Raw genomic sequence first — 17,416 nt, 5'->3', positions numbered from 1 at the left:
TTGCATTCATGCATAGAAAATCCGGGGAATTTTCGCGTTTTTGTTTAAAAATATCAAAGTGATCAAGATTTCTCTTGCATCGGTGGAATTGAGTTAGTCATCGATGTGAGTGAGACAAATTTCGACATGACCTTTGTTGATTTATTATGTTTTTGAGGGAAATAGTTTGAATTCAAATTCAAATATGAAAGACATAATTCAAATAATAAATTGAATTGGAATTTGAAATTTAAACAAGTATAAAAATATAATAAGTACAAGTAAATACACTTGATAAGTCCAAATAAATAAATGAGTTAACTTTTTTACAAATAACATTATTCAATAACTTACAAGCTAGAAAAGAAATGAAAATTACAAAGGAATAAAAGAAAACCCTAAAACTAAATCTTCATCTTCTCAATCCTTATTCTTCTTTTCCTGCAATAAGAAAAACAAAACAAAAGACAAACAAATAATTGTGTCATGGTTAGAAATGTTTGCCTTCACCTTTGGTGAGGCAATATTACTGTTGGTGGCTAGCTAGAGGGTTTCAAGAACTATTCTTGATCCCTAATGATGATTAGAGGGAATTAATTCTTTCTTAGGCAACATCAGGAAGAAATGCATCCGGGATGAATGGGTCATTTGGATCATGGAACATCCATCAACAAAGCAACCAGGGACTAGAGGCAACAAAGATGGTGATCCATATTACAAGGCAACATAAATTGTGGCAACAAGGCAACTATTTAAAATTTCCCTCTAATCTAGCTAGCAATCATGAAGGCTCACAAGTTTATTTAAAGTGATCAGTTTTGACATGGAAAAGTCAAAATGATCTTAAGCAAATATTTTATAAATCCACTTGTTAATTAAGCAGTGGCTTAATTAATATTAAAGTAACATTTACTTTACAGAGAACAATCATAGTGATTAAGCAATCAAATCATCCAGTCATAAGCAGCCAGCTCACATAAGTACTAGCTATAGAGTCAAATAAGGAAGCTCACGGTGGTATCCTCAAAAGAAAGGAAAATAGGGATGGTTATCCATGCTCATCCATAACTTGCACAAGGGAGGAAGCACCCAACTTGGTAACTTGTACCCTCAAGTGGGGACCAGCTGTAAGCAGCACACTCATCCCATCGGGAAATTTGGTGTGTCTTTGTCGACCCTACGAGACAATGACTCAACAGTATTAAAGCAAAGCACTAGCAACCAGCCACCACACTCGCTACACACCAGCAGATTTATTTCTGCAGTTCATCCATCCAATCCTTGCACTAGCTAAAATCACCAAGACCGGCAACTAGATCATTAGGAGCTAGCAAAAAGCCAGAAGGTGGAGGCTACCACAAGAAGGATAATTATTTCAATATACAGAAGCCAAGCTACCAAGAGCAGCAAATCTGGTTGAAGGGGATTAGAAGGAGGAATTCTCTCAGAAGTGCATAGTGGTGCTATGCATGATCATCACAGAGAAATCAGCGGGGCAACATGTGAGTATCTGTTCATATCACAAGTTTGTGCCTCAGCCTTTGCATCATCGGCAAGGCTACAAGATCAAGCATATCATTTGTTCTTATCAGTTTATATTTAGAACCAGAGAAACCATCTATGAGTGCAACTAGATCCATAGATACAAGCCAACCATCAAGTAAATCCTCAAGCACCAAAATCTCTACCTTGTTGATTAAACTCAACCCATATATGCAACATCAAATTATTATACCAAGATAATTCTGCCTGGATGAATAAACCATCCAAACAGGGGCACCACACCTACACATCCACAACAGAGTGTCCATATAGATAAATTTCAGAGAATTACTTGGGGTCCAGGAACAATCCCAGGCCAACCAAGTTATCTCCAATCAGAGCCATAATTAAAGCAATCATCTAATTGCCACCAGCCAACAAGCATCATGTATTGCCCAAGCAGCACAAGTACTAACCATGAATTACTTTTCCAGCATGTCTGAGCTCAATTAAGATTAAACAACAGTACCACTGAACTTCTTCAGTTAACACAACAGTCCATATTATAGTGTATATACAGCTCCGTCAGTAAAAAGTAACACAGACAGACACACATGCTATGGATGAAAAGAATCACCCAAACAGAGGCATCCTTGCACCAACTACACCAGGATCAATCAAGCTATAACATTAAGCTCCTGGAAGAGATCACCACGAGCTAAGCATTACTGGCCCAAACCACATTTCTCAATCCCCACTATGAGCACACCAATCAATGGGCGCATTAAATCAACTAGCAGTAGATGCACAGGTAGTGGAAATCACCACTCTTAAGCACCAATTAACAACAATGCTACAATCACCACAAGTAGATAGCTAAGGCAGTACATCGAACATAAATAGAAGAGAGGGGAGAATAACAGCTCACAGTGAGATAGAGGGTTCATGCAAGAAGCGGACGCCGGGGTTGCGTCCATGACACCGTCCCACCGGCGTCGAGGTCGGAGATGCAGTGAGAACAGCGACAACACCACCAGTTCATGGACGCCAGGGTTGCGTCGGCGACGCCGTCCTGCTGGCGTCGAGTCACCCACCAGTAGTCACCACATTACAGCACCATCAGCATCTCCACACCAGCACCACACCACCGAAGAGGCCAGAGCTGGACCGAACACAACCAGGTCTAGCTGGGGTCGACGAAGGGGAGCAGCCAGAGGCGCCGGAGACAGTAGCGGCCGGCGGCAACCATGCCAACCCGCAGCTAGGTATTGCTCCGGGGGTGCAAGCGGGGGCGTGGAGAGGATGGCGCCGATGGGGGTTTTGTGGAGGAGGTCAAGGTAGAGTGGAGAAGACTGGAGCCGGCCGAAGTAGTGGCGACGGCGGTCGAACCGGCCGGTGACCAACTAGGGATTCGGGGTCGAGGATGACCGCTAGGGATCAAGAAGATCAAATTAACCAAGGGGAGGTGGTAGATCATGGCGTGGCGACCAAAAGCCCTAACTCACCGGTGCCAAAGAGGACAGGGAGCAGCCGGGGACGAGCGGCGACGCAACACCATCGCCAGGAGCTCGAGAGGATGCGAGTGCGAACGAGAAGACAGGAAGATGGGAGAGAGCGATGAGGGTCGGTGGCCAGTCGGGTCCGGTCCACTCGACCTAACCCAACCAGGTTGGGCCGGACCTGGTTGACCAGGCCTTGGGCCAAACCATTGGGCCATTTGGTCCAATATTTTTTCTTTATTTCTTTCCCTATTAGATTTTATCATTTAAAAATTAAGTAAATAACTATAAATAAATAAAAGTGAGTAGGAGAAAATTACCTCTATAATAATATATAACAAATAATTTAAAAACTAAAGGAACAATAATTTGGAGTTTCCTCTAAATATTAAAAGAAGTAATTTTAAATCTTAAACAATTAAAACCTAAAAAATTAAGCATATAATTTCTTGTTTCAATTCTTCACATAAATAAAATATTAAATTTTACTTCACATTAATATGCCATATAAAACAACAAATATTTCTAGATGGTTATGTTTAATCATTTGAAAATCCTAATTGATCATTACTTCCACCATTAGTTAAAAAACCCTAAACCCTAATAGTATTTATCATATTTTAAGTCTTTTAACAATAATATAATGTTAAATCCATTATTATTATTTCAAAGTTAGCAATCACTTCAACTTTATAGTGAAGTTATTATCTTAAGAACTATATGGTAGATTTAGAAAACCTAGTTCCTTTATACATAACATAGTAGTTCATAATTTTACGTGGAATCCTAAAAACCTTAAACCATTAGGAACCCTAGTTCCATTATTACATATGAACCTTAATTTAATTCTAACCTAAACCCTAGCTTAGAACATGTGATCATGTTACTCCATTACCATAGAGCTATATTTAGCAACTAAATAAATATTCATGTTCTCATAAGATAGTAGAAGCAATATTACTAATAAATTGGTATTTCACCTATTCATAATATTAAAACTTAGATGATCTAGTAGAACCACCTAAATATAAACCCTAGTTCCTATCCTTCAATTCATCATCCTTGATTATCCCTATTTAGCATCACACCATGGTGATGAACCCTAATAGCAACCATATCTACTATTTTGCATTACATAACCATGTTCCACTAAACCCTACTAGTGTGAGATACTTATGAACCATCCTATTTAGGAACCAACCATTCTCTACTTAGGGATCCAATAACTAATACAAGACAACCTCAACCTTAATTGTTATACTTCTTAGTACTTAAGAAGTATGTTCTTCAAAAGTTATTCTTTTGAAGAAAATAATGAGTAGCCATCAACCCTGCCTTATAGGATCTATAAACCCTAGCTAGCTATCACCAGCAAGATGAACCAAGCTTAATAGCAACCATGTATAAATACTTGCTTAGAATGCCTAGGCTTAACTCAACCTTACAAGCCCTAGGTGTCGATGAATCCAACATTGTTGTGATCCATCTAATACTTACTCCAGAAACTACTTGGAACCATAATAAATTATAGCAACCCACAAACCTAATTACCATACTTGTTCTTTATCAAATTATATGTTCTTCAAAAGTTATTCTTTTAAAATATATGATAATCAATCATTAACCATGCCATATAGTACTAAAACTGACCACTGTTCTTTACTTGTTAACATTATGCCAATAATCATTCTCTTTGTGCTCAATTGATTATTATGATTTATTATCTACCTGTTTATAATACCAAGTAATCACACCTGAATAAGAACCTTATATGTGAATCACTCTAAAAGTACAGCACACCCTGAAGAAATCATTTCAACTCACTAATCCTAAATCATCGGGGTTAGGTCACGCTTAGAGCGATTGCATCTCATACTTATGCATTATTGCATCATTGCCGATCTTTTAAACATCGTCCTTACCAGACGATGATGCTATTTCAGAATTTGGAGTTATTACGTATCGAAGACCTTGACTGCATAATCTTGCAGTCAAGAAAGGCAAGTTCATCACTTGCTCATGTCATTTGAGTATTTCTATCAAATTACTTGCAAAGTACTATGGTTATCACTATTGCATAAAAACCAAAACCACTACTTTCATAACTATGAATATGACTATGTGGTGGGCAATGGAACCATGGATTGTGTTGATATGGTGGAGGTTCCATTGCAAGGGTTTATATCCATCTAGGATTAAACAACAAATGTCGCCAGTGATTCTTGTGCCGTAATACCCGTGTTAACCATAAGATGCAGAGTGGGACGGAATAGTCAATTGTATTTCCACCTCTTGTACATCAACGGATGCGCTTTACCGTAGACCCTTGATCCAAGAGAGGACAAGTGGTACCCTTGATCCAAGAGAGGACAAGTGGTAGGGTGGGGGTCCTGATAAAGTCCCCACGGTAATTGCGGTCTATGATGGGTTGCAGCTGCCGGCGAAGGAGTTCATGGTAGAGACCTGAACTGTTGTCGTGGTCGGGGTCCATCCTTAATTGGAGTAAGAGGACCGGCGAGGACCCAGGGTCGGGGTTTGCAACAACGGGTGGGTGTATGAGGCAGCGGAGGAATATGATTGGCTATGACCTTATACCGGGCCTCACACCATAGGAAGTGTGGACGGGGAAATTGCCCGGTTGGCACCAAGGTTAAGATCTCTTATGGGTAAAGCAACACACCTCTGCAGAGTGTAAAGAACCGTGACCTGTCACTCCCTGTTCCGGGATATGGAACTGCGAACGCGGCCGGAAAGGAGCTCCATGAAGTTCTAGTAAACCGGTGAAGGCTGACGGACATAGTTCTTCTGAATAAAAGCAACCTTTTGAAGAAATGGTTATGAAAACCTGCATTGGTATTAGACTTTCTGGTCTAATGCTGTAGCTAGTGCATTAAACACCTCTTTCCTATAATGAACTTGTTGAGTATGCTCGTACTCATCCCACTCTTAAATCCCCTGCTTAGATATGGAGGCATCGAAGGAGGATCTACAGTGCAACTCGAAGGCCGAGGAGTCAACAACTACTTCAAGAGACAGGACCCTATCAGAGGAGTCAGATGCCACATCCAACAAGGAGAAAACCTAGTTTAGCCATAGAAGGGAACTAGCTTCCTAACCCTAGCTCCTATTTAGCTAGAATCTATTCATAGCCCCTATAGCTAGTCAAATACTCTACAAATAGAGTTCGTGATAAGACTAGACTACGAGTCGTTCTTCTGGAGTTTATTTGCAGTTTTACCTCATTGTAAAGTAGGAGGCTGTGATGATCTTATGTAAAGAGTCAGTGTTGTAATTCTATAGACATGCCTTGGACCCGCATATGTTTCTGTTGTACCACTCTGAGCGATATAATACTAGTGGAACTGTGTTTCATTGGTGTTATATCAGACTTGCATACTACACCATGCAGTGGTATGCCGGGTCACCACAAAATATGAAAGAAAAGTACCAAGGGGTACAAAAGAAACTTTTCAATGTAAATCATAGACATTCCTATTTTCCCGAAGTTTATGTAACCTTAAATTAACAATTTGTGATATACTAAGGATTGACTTAAAGATAAAGACTTCTTTGAAGTCATCCAATGCATTGATGCAAAAATTTCTAATTCTTCTAGGAAATGACATTTTTTCGAAAGATAACATAACATGATTGACTCTCAAGTTCGTGTCACTATGCACTAGGAGGGTCATGTTGAAATTATTAAAGCTATCAGATTTCAATGTTCATACATTTAGGAGGTTGCACTTCAGGTACCTAATATTTTCATATTGATAAAGATGTAATTCATTCGGTCTTTAGCTATGTCTAACTATTACATGTTTTTTTTTCATTTATTTTAATTTCACGTATGCGAAACTCATAATGATATGAAGATAGACAGTGCGGCTTTAGGTTTGGAAAATATGAAGTAGGAGAGTCTGGATTTGTATTGACAATAGTCATTTGGTATGAGGTATTATTTGTTGTTAATTTAGTAAGCAAAAAACTTGCAAACATAGTATATGCTTATTGATGCAATGGCTTATTTATTTCCTTGTGGGGAACATGGAAATTGGTTTTATTTAGAAGCAACAGGGGCAGTCAGAGGAATTTCACATGAGATGAATATGAGTAGAACCTTTAGAGGATCCATATGACACAAATGTTGACACACACACTCTATAGAGGAATCGTTAGAATCGGCTATTTTGTAGCTCATGTTGATTAAGCAATTTCCTCACTCACAGGGATTTTTGGGGTTCTTGATGCCGATAGAATAGATGGTGAATCTAACATTGATGCCAATGATCTACTTATGATGTTTGAGTTGAAGTTTCTTCAAGATTTCACTCCAAAAGAAAACACAACGTGTGCTGAACTTGTGAAGTTTTTGAAGCCACATGGTTGGTATCCCAAATTCCCAATGCAAGTATTGCACATAGAGTTTTGTTGACCATTCATGTTAACACTGTACTATTGAATTACTAGCGTACTATGATGACACAACAAAAAGAACATAATGATTTAAGTAGTCACAATAGCACTTGGGAGTGAAAATATTGGAATTTTTATTGCGAGGATATCATTGCAGATTTATTTTCAAAACTATGGTCAAAACTTAAAATACACCCCTCAAATTTTGGAACAGACGGAGTAAATTTTTTTTTGTACACTACTAGTAAAGTGCCCGTGCGTTGCCACGGGTAACAAAACATGTAAAAATAAAAATGATTAAGATAGAAACATTAAACATCAACCATCACTAAACACCTCCAAACAACAGGTAAGTGAAATCACGTACACCCTTTGATCCGTTTTAATTGACGCGGTTTTAATCAACGCGGCACGCAATCTTCACAACTTTGGCGCAATTTAATACGAACAAAGTAATAATAATTTCATACGGCTCAAGAACATACATTTTAAAGGTCCCACTCTCATAAGTCAATTAGTTTATTAAATCATACCAGTCAGTTGAATAATAAAAACCACTGATTTCATAGTATAAAACAAACGATATATTACAAATGATAAAATTAGCCATTGTACACTTGTAAAAGGGCAAACGATGTAGATTAAAAGTGCAACTGCATAAGCAACATAAAAACTGGATCGACTGATTTTAAATCTAGCATACATGTAGAATTGATAAATGAATATAATTGAACATTCATGAAACCTGCAAATACCAGTGGCGTTGAATATATGTTATGCATTTCCACTTGATTTCTTAGCTTTATAAAAAAAAAATACTATTGTAGAAGAACTACACTTTAAGAAGAGCTAGCATTTTTTAGAAAGTGTAAAGCTAGATTTTCTTAGGGCAACGTGTATTTTTTTAGAACTCAGCCCTAGCTTCTTAATTTAGAAATAACAGCAGCGTAGCTTACCGTAAAAAAAAACAGCAGCGTAAGCTAGCTAATCAGTCCTAGAAGTAATCAGTCTCTAGCTAGCTAATCAGTCCTAGCTAGCCAAAGGCCAAAGCAGAGAAGAGAACAGTTGCTCAATGTCACCATCTCTGTTCTTATCCAGCTATCAGTCTCTCTGTTTAGACGAAGATACCAAATCCCCTCGCAAACGCTCCTCCGATGGCTTAGCCCAGCCCGAGCGCCAGCTCCTCGGAGCGACGCGTCCCCCTCCTCTGCAAAGCTAGGCGCGGCAGCGGCCGCGGTCAAGAGCGACTGCACGCCCATCAGATTCCACCAGGTGCGGCACCCCTCCTCTCCTCCTCTTCCTTGCCGTTCGGAGTTAAACGCGAAGCCTCTGCCGGCCTGCAGCACGTAGCGGCCACCCCTCCCTCGGTTCTCCCTGCGGCCAGCTCTTCACGCCAATGCGTCGCCGCCGCCCCTTTCCCCGCCACGACTTCTCCTTTCCGCTTCCTCTCCACACGACGGCGTCGTCCGACACCTCCTCTCCCTGCCCTAGGGTCAATGGCCTCTTCCCCTCCCTGCACTGCACAAGCGAGGAGGCGTCGTTACCCTCAAGTTCTACAGCCGGCTCGGTATGATTTCCGCTCTCACAATCCGACTGTCCCTTATCAGAAGCTAATTAGATGGTAAGCATGAATGCTTCATCGAACTTACCCGAGACCAAATCGATATGTCGATGGGCTCCAACAATTTTCGTCATTGTAGCTGTTTGCTTAGATCGTCGTGTGCTCGCCTTGCTGATTGGCTAGGAGGCGTAGAGCGATATTTGGGAAAGGGAGGATGGTGCGGATGGATTGGTTGTCCGCTAAATCAATGGCGTAAATAAATCTCCATATGCTATTTGTTTGGAAAGAAATCATGGGCGCGTGGTATTTACGATTTGTTATGGCAAAATCTGTTCTTAAGGTTACCTGGAAAATATTATGTCGGTTTTTAAGGAAGATGATCTCTCATCTTAATTATTACCAGGCAAATAGAGTGTTGTTCTTTGTTAAGTAGAATATAGGGGCTGAAGAAACCAACCTTTTATGCATATACCTTCTTTAAATTTGCAAAGCAATATGCCTAACTGAGACCGATTATGTAATTTTCTGGTGTGTTCAGCAATGGAATGGTCTTATAATTAGGTTTCTTATAAATGAGTGATCTCGAAAAGTTCACATCACCTGGAACATTTTTTAATGCACTGAAGTGATATGCTACATTTTTAGTTGCAAGCGTGAAGCGTGGCTGGTGCCGGAACAGACTTTGTGGCTGGTGCACGATCCCTGGGCGGCTAGAGTTTTTTTTTATGTCAAGACCCTCACCTACCCCATCAGCATCGAGATCGTGCACGCCGTCGCCGAGGGAGACACCCTAGCCGCCCAGGCTCCGGACACCGACGCCAACGGCGGCGCCGCGAACCAGGATGGTGCGCGCGGCAACGGCGACGGCCGCCCGCGCAACAGGAGGAGAGGACGCAAGCGTCGCCGCACCGCCGACACCCATGACGGCCGCGCAGATGGCATGGCCCTCGACGGCCTCGGTTCCATGGACCTAGGCCCGCATGTCCGGGCTGACGGCCTCGCCATGTCCGTTTGGCCCGCCCGCCGGCAGCCGCCGTGCGGCGGCGCGCCGCCACCGGTGTTGGAGAGGACCATCGACCCGTGGCCGCGCCAGCGCCGGGCCCGCCGATCTCGTCGCCATGCCAAAAAGGGAAAAAGATGGGGCTGGAAAAAGAAGGTTGCAGAGTCGGGCCCATTGCCAAAGCCTGTTGCTGAGACAGCTCTGTCCCCGACAGGATCAGCGCCGCAGTGCCCAGGGCCCGCTGTAGGGACAGATGTCCCAGCCTCACTCGCCGAATCAGAGATTCCCTGCACACCGGATGCCACCGGCCGTTCAAACTCCCTGTCGGCTTGTGTGCATGGACAGGAGGAGCCTGACGCGCTTTCGCAAAGCGTGCCCCGGGATCAGCGCGGCGACCAACCCACGCCCAGCTTCGTGCTGGAAACACAGCCGCTGGACCCACCGCTCCCTGCTGCAGATCTCCTGTCGGGCCTTGGCGTTGCTACCTCCTCTCCTTCGGCCGAGGTTTTGGAGCCCTCTGTTGACCGTGCAGCTGTGGACATAGTTGGCGCCAACGCCACCGCCGCGCCGTCACTCATGACGCCACCCGAGGCCGCCAGCGACCAAGCAAGCCCACGGCCCAACACCTGTGAGAGCCCGCTTACGATCCTGCGCCGTCCAGCTCCTGTGGATACGAATGATGGGCCTCCCAACGAAGCCCGGGCCCCCGCGCAGCCCATGGCGGCCTCCCTCGCGGCTGCATGCACGCCATCTCCACGGCCAGCTGCGAGGTTTGCCTCGCCACCGATCACCATGCGCCGCCGGAGACCATGCTCGCCGCAGCCTTGGACGCTTGGCGATTTCCTCACGGCGGCCACCAAGCACCTCACCGCCGCTCTGCCCACGCCGGGGCGCCGCAGACAGAGGCCCGCGCTCAACTTTGCGCCGCGCCGGGGACGCTCCGCTTGTGCCGCCGCTGCCGCGCCGCCCACGGCAGAGCGACGCGCCCACATGCACGTCCTGCGCTCGCTTGGCATCATCGGGGCCAACCAGAGGATCACTGCGGAGGAGATGAAGACTTACGAAGGCATGTTCGCGACGCCGATCCCGCTCACCGTTCTCACGGCCATGGCTGCCCTGGTTGACCGTGAGATGCCGCCGATCGCTACTGCGCTGCACGCTGCCGCCACCCCTGGTGGGCCGGTCCTCGTCTAGCCGCGCTTGTGCCGCACCACCGTCGATCTCTTCCCCATGGATCACGGCCTTAAGATCGCTAACTGGAACGTGCACGGCATTAACGCTCGTGCCCGTCGCACCGCCATTCGCTCGTTGATTGATACCACTGACGCTTCCATTGTTTGTCTTCAAGAAACTAAGATGGAGCTTGTCTACTCGTCTGTTGTCCTTGAGTTGCTTGGCTCTGAGTTTGACGACTACGTGTACTTGCCAGCGATCGGCACGCGCGGAGGCATTCTTCTTGCTTGGAAGAGCACGGTTGTCTCGATCTCTGACCCGGAGTTCACCGCCCACGCGCTCTCCGCCAAGGTCTGCACGCCCGGCGGCACCCCTTGGTGGATCACGGTTGTGTACGGGCCCCAAACTGACGCCGACAAGATCGCGTTCCTCCAGGAACTGCGCGAGGTCCGTGCTGCGTGCCCCGGGCCTTGGCTGCTCTGCGGAGATTTTAATCTCATCTACCGCGACGACGACAAGAACAATTCCAACCTAAACCGGCGCATGATGGGACGCTTTCGCCGCGTGCTCAATGACTTGGCTCTCAAGGAGATCTACCTCAACGGCAGAAGATATACCTGGTCCAACGGCCAATCGCCGCCCACGCTCGTGCACCTTGATCGCTTCTTCTGCACCACGGACTGGGAAGAAAGCCACGGAGAATGCCACCTGCGCTGCCTCGCCTCCGTCGTCTCCGACCACTCCCCGCTGCTGCTGGATTGCTCGCCCATGCCCGCTGGCCACCGCCGTTTCCGTTTTGAGGAGTTCTGGTTGCGCCTGGACGGGTTCCACGACACGGTCACCGCGGCCTGGAACTCTGTCCACCACGCCGACCCCTTCCAGCGACTCTGGCTTCGCCTGCACGCCACGGCGCGCAGCCTCACCAGCTGGAGCTCGAAGACTGTGGGTAGCGTCCGGATGCGCATGGCGATCGCCAGGGACCTTATCCTACGCTTCGACAAAGCCCAGGAGGGCCGTGCCCTGTCCGCGCACGAGACCTGGCTGCACAAGCAGCTTAAGGTCACTTATCTAGGGTTGGCGTCCCTGGACCGCACCATCGCCCGCCAGCGTGCACGGATCGCCTGCCTCCGCGATGGTGACGCCAATACGGCATTCTTCCACCAGCAGTGCACCTACAGGAGACAAAAGAATAGGATCTACGCCATCCGCGTCGGCGACCAGACGATCACTGATCAGGCCTCCATTGCCGAGGCTGCCTTCGCTCATTACGACGGCCTGCTGGGCACCAATGTCGCGCGGGACTGCACGCTGGATTTCACGCAGATTATTGAGCCCACGGACAGCCTGGACGCTCTTGAGGCCCCCTTTACCGTCGACGAGATCTGGAACGCCGTCAAACGCATGCCGGCCCGCAAGGCTCCTGGACCTGACGGCTTCACCGCGGAATTCCTTCGTGCGTGTTGGCCCACCGTCAAGCAGGACGTTGTCGACGTGTTCCAGCAGCTCTTCCAGCTGCGCGGCAGAGGGTTCCATCGCCTCAACCAGGCGCTGATGACGCTGCTTCCCAAGCGTGCGGACGCGGCCGCCCTGGGCGACTACCGGCCCATAAGCCTCATCCACCTGATCGCCAAGCTCTTCGCCAAGACGATGTCGCTTCGCCTAGCGCCGCACCTCGATGGCCTGGTCAGCACCAACCAGAACGCGTTCATCGGCGGCCGGAGCCTACACGACAACTTCCTCCTGGTGAAGCAGTCCGCACGCCTCTTGCACCAGCTCGGAGCACCTCGGGTCCTCCTCAAGCTCGATCTCGCGCGCGCCTTCGATTCCATCTCGTGGCCCTTCCTCTTCGAAGCGCTAAGGCAGTATGGGTTCGGAGATCGCTTCCTCGAGTGGATCGCGATTCTGCTCTCCTCGTCGAGCACGAGGGTTCTGGTTAATGGCGAGCCTGGTCCTCCTATTTGGCACCGCCGCGGACTGAGGCAGGGCGACCCTCTTTCGCCCCAACTCTTCGTCCTCGGTGTCGATGCTCTGGGCCGCCTCATCCAGCGCGCTGCCCATCTTGGCATCCTGCAGCGCCTACACCCTACACGTGCCGTCCCCGCGTTCTCGCTTTACGCCGACGATGTGGTCCTGTTCTGCTGCCCCACACTGGAGGACGTCACCGCCGTGCGCGAGATCCTGCAGTTATTTGGCCGCGCATCTGGCCTGCAGGTCAACTACTCGAAGAGCTCGGCCACGCTTATCCGCTGCGACCAGGACGATGCCACACCGGTGGTCCAAGAGCTAGGCTGCCCCATCGTCGACCTTCCCATCTCCTACCTCGGCATCCCGCTGACCCTGAGGAGGCCCACAGCTGCGCAGATGCAACCGCTGGTTGAGCGCGCCGCTGCCGGCCTGCCTACTTGGAAAGCCAAGCTTATGACCAAGGCAGGAAGGGCGACCATGGTCAAGGCCGTGATCAGTGCTATCCCGATCCACCAACAGCTCGTCCTTGCACCGCCTAAGAAAACCCTCAAGCTCATCGACAAGATCAAGCGGGGATTCCTCTGGGAAGGAAAGAGGGAGGCCAAGGGCGGCAACTGCCATGTCAATTGGAAGCGAGTGTGCCGGCCTCTCGCCTACGGCGGCCTGGGCATTCCTGACATTGAACGGACTGGCCTGGCCCTGCGCTTGCGCTGGCTATGGCTTACCCGCACCGACAGCAGGCGCGCCTGGAGGGACCTGGACCTGCAATTCTCGGCCGAGGAGCGCGCGATCTTCTTCGCCTCCACCAACATGGTCATCGGGAACGGTCAGCAGGCGCTCTTTTGGGAAGACAGATGGATCGATGGCCGGGCTGCACGCGAGATCGCGCCTGCGCTGTTTGATTGCATCCCCAAACGCCGCCGCAAGATCAGGACCGTGGCGCAAGGTCTCCAGGGGAACAGTTGGGCCCGCGACATACATGGCATCCTTGGCATCCACGAGATCGGCCAGTACCTACAGCTCTGGATGGCCATCGCCCACACCACGCTGACGACGGAGCCGGACAGGCTCGTCTGGAAGTGGACGGCCAGTGGCTCTTACACAGCCAAGTCCTGCTACCTCGCGCTGTTCCAGGGCTCGACCATGTCCAGCTCGTGGAAACTTACCTGGAAGACATGGGCGCCGCCGCGCGTCAAATTCTTCAACTGGTTAGCGAGCATGGACCGTTGCTGGACTGCGGAGAGGCTGGCCCGGCGAGGACTGCAACACCATCCCAGGTGCTTGCTGTGCGACCAGCTGCCGGAGACGATGCATCATCTCATCCTGGCCTGCCCCTTCTCTAGGCAGGTCTGGCATGAGGTGTTGGCGCGCCTACGCATGACTTGCCAGCCACCTACCGAAGCCGACGCAACCCTGGACGACTGGTGGCGTCGTGCGAGGCAGGGAACCCCCAAGATCATGCGCAAAGGCCTGGACTCCATCACCCTGCTCACGCCGTGGCTAATCTGGAAGCACCGCAATGCCTGCGTATTCGACAGAAGCCAACCATCGGTCTTTGGATTGGTGGACGACATCATGGAGGAGGCTATTCAGTGGGCTAGGGCAGGGGCTAAGGGTTTAAGGGTTGTGCTGCCGACGACATGGGACGTGCACTGATGTTGTTTTCTTTCTTTGTTCTCTCCCTCTTAGGAGGCTTGTAAAACTCCCTATCTTTTCAATGCAATGAAACGCAAAAGTCTTTTGCGTTTTCTCGAAAAAAAAAGTTTTTTTTTATGTTGTACATTGCTGGCCAGTGGCTTTAGTTTCCTCTTTGTCCCCACAAGTTCATTACATGTTATGTTGCTACCTTCATGTATCATCTACTACATCTCATCCATGGTCTAGCCCTGGAAAACTTGCTGATTCATCTCTTTACGTGCATTTCAGAAGGTGTACATGAATTTCTTACCAAAAACTCATCTTTAACAGTACATATTTGTTTGCAAGGACTCTAGCTCGGTGCTTTTAATTCAATACCACTGTGACACAACTTCATATATTACCTCAAGAGCTTCATAGAGTAAGTTACGACACAATATAATACATGTTATAAGTGACTATGCAGGAAGTGAACAGATCCCAATACTATTGGTTTATTTTGTGCCCTTATTTACAGGATGCAAGCCATAATGATGACAAGGTCCTTCTTCTTGCTGCTACAAATACTCTATATGCTCTCGATCACATATAGAACATCTATCAATTATTCACCTGCATGATCTTAACGCCAGGCAACGCATGTTCAAGGTAATGAACTGGCAACATCTGGGCATTGCTACAAACTTCAGCTACCCTTGATATCTCTGCTAAGTTACATAACATGCTAAGAACATGCTAATAAGTTCTGTTTTCACAAAGAGTTGGAGCAAGCACTTGGAATGTTTTTAGTCCCTCTACATTTATTTGTTGTTGTTCTGATTTCACAACGAGTTGATTAAGTTACATAACATGCTAATAAGTTTTATACCACATATATATTTATGTTGTCTCACCAGAATTTTGACAAGTTTTCATATATCATAACATGCTAATAAGTTACATCAACATCGTTTGAACAATGCACTGTAGGCATGCACCAGGATTTCGATGAAATTACCTTGATGTTGTACAAAATTCATGATATACAGCAGGGTTTTACAGTGGCAGGTTATCCTTGAAACAATATAACCTTCAGTACACCCAAAGTTGTATGTAATCGAATTACATGACCTCTGTCATAAAAGAAAGCACTCTATTTGCGAGTCTACATTTTTGGACCAAAAACAACAGTAGACAATTAGTCACTTATGTTAATATGTTAATATTCAGTCTGTTTGGGAAGACGCTCATCTACAAGATTCTTACTATATGCTTGCTGCTCAAAACATAAAAGAAAGCATTCTATATTAATCACGTATGTTACTATTCAGTACTTTTGGGAAGCAATCTATTTAGGAAGACCCTCGTGTACAAGATTTTAATTATATGCTTGCTGCTGAAAACATAAAAGAAAGCATTCTATTTGCGAATCTGCATTTTCGGACCAAAAACCAGTTTACAGTTAATCACTTATGTTCATATTCAGTTTGTCTGGGAATCAATCTATTTGGGAAGACCCTAATCGACAAGATCTTACTATATGCTTGCTGCTGAAAACATGAAAATTATATTACATACCTTAACGGTAGGGTTGCAGGGCGCCGTCCCGCTTAGTTCCACAAAAACGGAATTAAGCCAGCATCTAGCGTTCGTTTTGGCCGGGGAAATACACAGTGGCTGGGTACGGCAGAAGAAAATCCGTCCTGCATCGGATCCCGTGTTGCAACCCTACTTAACGGAGACAACTTGTTGGTGCCCCGCCTGTGAAGAATCTTGATCAAATGTTTGAGTGGGGGATTTGAGTTGGGAAGGTGTTCACTGAGGAATATGGTGTGGGAGAGGCCGTCCTGATATGAAACATAATTTACTCTTGGTGGGTTTAGGACGGGTAGGAAGGTATATATATAGTATTGAAAAAGGCTGGGCGTAAATCATGGTGTAACTAATGGTAGACTGAAAAAAGGGGACATGAATTACTGTGATTGATCGTTATTTGACTGGTGCTAATACCAAATTAATGTTAGGGCGTAGTAGAAGGGGATTTCAATTGATTGGTGATTGAATTTGTAGGTTGACACTCTTTCAAATAAAAAAATTCGTAGTTCAACAGGTAGCTCAATTATCGGTTATCAGGAGGGCATTAGAAATGATGAAACATTGTTAACTGAAGTTATGTTGTATTTTTTTTTTGCTTTACCCGAGTCTGATAGCTTATAAAGTGTGTACCTGTCAATATCAAGGAAAGTTTATTTTTACATGCTGCTCTGTTTTATCTTCTAGGCACATGATCCCATGATTGAGCGCATCATCGCTCAAGGTCTCAGGGGAAGGTTGTTCTGACTGCTGACAACAACAGAACTTATGAAGGTCAACTCGATATTTCTATGGGGCCAGGCCGGGACGCACAAAAATTGGGAGGATATGTTGTTAGGATGGTGTATTATATGCTGGTGAAATTAATTATCGCTGGAAGTAATGGTCATCGATTGATGGCGAAAGAAACTGTCCTCAATGGTGGCGATAACTGAAGGTTAACTTTTTTTAGCGGACCTGAGCCTTTAATGAGGGTTTTTCTTTGAGCATTTTTAATGAGGGTTTCTTGATCGTGGTTGGGTGAGCGGAAAGTGACTGGATTAGTTGGGCTTGGCCCACTTAGGCCGGGTCGGGGCGATCAGGAAGAGCGGACGAAGTTTGACGAAGCAAACGTCGTACCGTCTGATGACG

The 17,416-nt window shown here is 46.6% G+C and overlaps 1 long non-coding RNA gene across 2 annotated transcripts; it reads left to right on the top strand.

Moving 5' to 3' along the window:
• The first annotated feature begins 8,814 nt into the window (after positions 1-8,814).
• LOC127341513 (uncharacterized) lies at positions 8,815-17,274 on the top strand. Of its 2 annotated transcripts, none has more exons than XR_007875584.2 (4): positions 8,815-8,943; positions 15,062-15,134; positions 15,231-15,361; positions 16,973-17,274. It is a non-coding gene; the product is annotated as an uncharacterized lncRNA (long non-coding RNA). The 2 variants fall into 2 exon arrangements; XR_011755002.1 differs by having other exon boundaries at positions 8,827-8,943; positions 15,044-15,134.
• The last annotated feature ends 142 nt before the right edge of the window (positions 17,275-17,416 follow it).

This window comes from Lolium perenne, chromosome 3 (genome assembly GCF_019359855.2).
Source record: "Lolium perenne isolate Kyuss_39 chromosome 3, Kyuss_2.0, whole genome shotgun sequence".
NCBI lineage: Eukaryota > Viridiplantae > Streptophyta > Magnoliopsida > Poales > Poaceae > Lolium > Lolium perenne.
The sequence above is the reverse complement of the archived record's forward strand: the minus strand, read 5'-3'. Positions and strand labels throughout refer to the sequence as shown.